Source organism: Ovis canadensis, chromosome 5, assembly GCF_042477335.2.
Source record: "Ovis canadensis isolate MfBH-ARS-UI-01 breed Bighorn chromosome 5, ARS-UI_OviCan_v2, whole genome shotgun sequence".
Classification (NCBI taxonomy): domain Eukaryota; kingdom Metazoa; phylum Chordata; class Mammalia; order Artiodactyla; family Bovidae; genus Ovis; species Ovis canadensis.
Window position 1 is genome coordinate 92,379,688 of NC_091249.1, and position 4,308 is coordinate 92,383,995.

The window sequence follows — 4,308 nt, forward strand, 5'->3', positions numbered from 1 at the left end:
AACTATCCTATGTACTGCCAACTATCTGCCCAGTACATAAAAACAAGAGCAAGGAGTGGTAGTTCTCCAAGAAAATTGGACATTGATCAAGGTCTTTTCAGTAGTAAATAAGAGGATGAAAGTCTAAGTAGTAAATAAGAGGATGAAAAGACTCCACAGAATAAGAAAAAATACAAAATTCCTTTTATTTTGACTTCATGAGATGTCATTAGCAAGTCTATGGGAAAAGGGACTAAAGGTAACTTAAGATAAATGTAGTTTTTTGAAAAGAGAAATAACTTCTTAAAATATGGCATGCGTTATTTAAGAAAGAGCAGAATAATAGCAAGGCTCCATGTGTGATTGTTCATGCAGATTTCCCACCAACAAAGAGATGTCTGTCTCATTTCCCTAGAGCATCATGGGAACCACCTAGAGCAGTGGTTCCCAGGCTTGCTGTACACTAGCATCATCTGGGGAACTTTTAAAGTCTCAATGCCCAGGTCACACCGCATAGCAGTGAAATCAGAATGGCTCGGGATGGGATCCAGGCATCTGTATTTTTAAAAGCTCCCTAGGAGATTCCAGTGTGAAGGAGTTTGGAAACATCATGATAGGATGTTTAAGCAACACAAACACCACTGCTCTGACACTATTTTCCAGTATGGACAAAATTATTTAATTAAAAGAAAACTACCCAACCACTAGTCAGAAGAATTATTTTCCAAAATTAGTGGGATGTAGACGGAGGAGCCTGGTAGGCTGCAGTCCATGGGGTCGCTGAGCAACTTCACTTTCACTTTTCACTTTCATGCATTGGAGAAGGCAATGGCAACCCACTCCAGTGTTCTTGCCTGGAGAATCCCAGGGATGGGGGAGCCTGGTGGGCTGCCGTCTATGGGGTCGCACAGAGTTGGACACAACTGAAGCGACTTAGCAGCAGCAGCGGTACAAAACTGATGTCAGAGATAGCTGAGTTCAAACCTGGCTTTTATATATACTAGGTGTTGGATCTTGGGCAAGTATCTTAGCTTTTGAGGTTCAATTGCATCATCTGTGAAACAACTGGTAACTTCTACTACATGGAACTTCAGAAAGGAAATATGGAGAAAGTGCCTGACATAGCAAATACCAATTCTCTTTTTTATATCCTCACATTTATTTTAAGAGTGATAGAATAGAACCCCTTTCTCTTATTTATCTACCTTTCAGACATTGTTGCTTTGTGTTTGTTGTTCTTTATTTTTAGCATATCTATATAGGATCAAAAAATTATGTCTCAGTCAGTGATGCAAAGGTTGGAAGGTTTTGTCCTTAAATATGATTATTCCCTTAAGTATTGGGAGTCCCTTGAGAAGGTAGCCCATTTATTCAAGTCATTTTTTTCCAGGCAAGATTTATTAAGTCTCTATGACAATAATTCAGCAATCCTAAAATATACTCACTTGCAAATAACTCATTATTACCTTATATATGAAGAGAAGAGAAACCTTTGCCAGTTAAACTTATGCTATAATTTGCAAAAGGGATTCCTGTTTCATACACGTTCCAATGAGCAAGGAAATGTATATCACAGATGTGGTGTAGTCCGGGATGCTAGGCTTCAGAGCTATACATGATGCTGATTCAGTTACTGGAGGCCAGAAAGCACCAAGGTCCACATGTGGCTTCATCCTCTCTCCTTAGAAAAGTGACTCTATTTCCATCAGAAGAACATTTTTTCTCATGCCTCTCTTAGATCATTAAATATCCTACGCTGATCATCATTTCACCTTTGCAAAATAGAATGACCTGTTTAAATGGTCCCCATTTTTAAATCGTTTTTCTCCAAATGGGGCCAATTTTAAATGGCTGAATGCCCTCCCACCTAGGGAAGGGAGAGTGAAAATGGCTCATTATTTCAGCAGATCACACAAGCCTTGATAGAGGAACATAAGAGGTGGGAAGCCGGAATTCAGTTTGATGATCACATGATCTTTCTTCCTCAAACCTTCCCATTCAACTGAAGATTTTGGGTTATGATCCCAAATGAGTCAAAATAGAAGCTTGGAAAAAAAATTTCTGAATAGCGCCTTTGCTCTATTCTGTGTATACTTATACAGATTTGCCCCATTTCTCACTCCTTACATTAAAGCTGACGTACCCAGAAATGTGCCTACATTTACTAGCTTTTTTTGTTTTTTTGGTAGCTGGCTAAATATGTCCCCAAGTGGAGGCAAGATATTTGGAGAGATTTTGAGAATAAGTGAAATATAAGTAATTCTGACTCAAGTAACTGAAATGCAATCATTGTATTTAGTTTGGGAAATTAATTTTTTGATGACAGGGGAAAAAAAAAAAAACCTCCAGAAAAAGACAAAAATAATATCCACTTCAAATCCAAATGAGGATCCCGCTAATAGCATCTTGGTGTGTCATGCTGGGGCCCTGGTCCAATCAACAGAGCTTTTCTTTTGAAGGTAAGCAATTTAGAGAATGAATCAGCTCTGCTGTCTAATAGGCGGATGGGTGCCAAAGTTAGATCTTTAAGGAAATAATCTTATTAGTCCCTCTTATTAAGGAGGCCTCTGCAGTGTGTAGACTTTGAACCTTCCTGATAAAAAGTAGGTCTTGTCAAACAGCTCACAGCTCCTAGAGAAAAGGTTGAACTTTGTTGGTTTAGATCATCCAATCCAAATGCAAACATGTTTCTAAGCTCTGTTTGCATACTCGGGGAGAAAAAAAGACTTCCTCATTTTCCCTGACTCTGACACTAATAGTATTCCAAGGGAATGGCAGCTCCCACGGAAATTACTAAATCACTGTGTTAATGGCACAGGCGGAAAGGCAAAAGTTTCCTGCGTATCCTGAAAGTCAAAGCTTCCCGTTGTCATTGTTTGGGTCCTTTTATTTATTCAACTCTTCATTTTTTTCTCTTAATGGATCCTGGGCCTTCCGTTTCTCTGCCTTTCTATCTCCAAGCTGATCCCATCTCGAAGTTGTAAGGCTGAAATTTTTTAACACCATTTTTTTTTTTATACATACCAGTAATATTTTTTAATTGGAGGAAAATTGCTTTACAGTGTTGGATTGGTTTCTGCCATACAACTCGAATCAATCATAATTATATAAATATACCCCCTCCTCCTTGAACCCCCCTCCCCTCCCCCATCCCACCCCTCTAAGTCATCACAGAGTGCCTGGCTGGGCACGGACTTGTGTTTTACAGCAACTTCCCACTATCTATCTATTTTACACACAGTAATGTATATATAACACCTTTTTAAAAATAGGTACGTTTGGAGAAGGGGAGGGTGGGACGATATGAGAGAATAGCACTGAAACATGTCCATTACCATATGGAAAATAGATGACCAGTGCAAATTTGATGCATGATGCCAGGCACCCAAAGCTGGTGCTCTGGGGCAACCAGAGGGGTGGGGTGGGGAAGGAGGTGGAGTGGGATTCAGGATGGGGGACACACGAATACCCATAGCTGACTCATGTCAATGGATGGGAAAACCACCACAATATGGTAAAGTAATTAGCTTTCAATTCAAATAAATAAATTTTTAAAATAGGTGTATTTGTTTTATTCGTTTGTTTTTCTAACTGCCCTGCATGTGGGATCTTAGTTCCCAACCAGGGACTGAAACCACACCCCCTACTGGGCCACCAGGGAAGGCCTCGTGAGGCCGAAATTTTGACAGCTTTGTCGTTTTCATCGCTGGAGGGTTGATGTTGAGTTTATAAGATTACTGCTCTCTAGGAATACTTTACTACATAATCAAGCGGAAGGTCAAGAGAGATAGAGAAAAAAACTCTTAATTAAATCAGGAAGGACTGACTTGTGTCATCAAGCACGGGGCGCCTTCAGGCAGGGCCCAATGCTCGTATCCAAGAGCAACCATTGGCCCCAGTCAGGAGCCGCACTTGCCATTGCTGGGCCACAAGAAAAGTGCCATTGAAGTGAGCCACTCCTTGAAGAACTGGCTTCGTTGTTTGCTTCTATCCTGCTATTAAGGCCCTTCTCGAATCAGATTAAGGGAAGATGCTATAACTCGGAGGTTGATTAGAGTAATGGAAAGAAGGGAGCCAACTCTTGCCTTGCTTCTGCTGCTTCTGCTCCTAGGATGTGTGGCTTCTGGGAAGTAGCCTGGTAGGTAATACAACCGGACAGTGGTGCCCAAATAGAATTAAAAGAGAGTGTGAGACCTAGTCTACTGGGAACAGAATCAAAATGAGCCTCACCCCAGGCTTTTGCGTGATGGGTCCCTGAAGTACTTAACCAGGCTCCTTGTTGAATTCTCAGACACCCAAACTGCTTTTGTCTATTTTAGCTCAGCACAT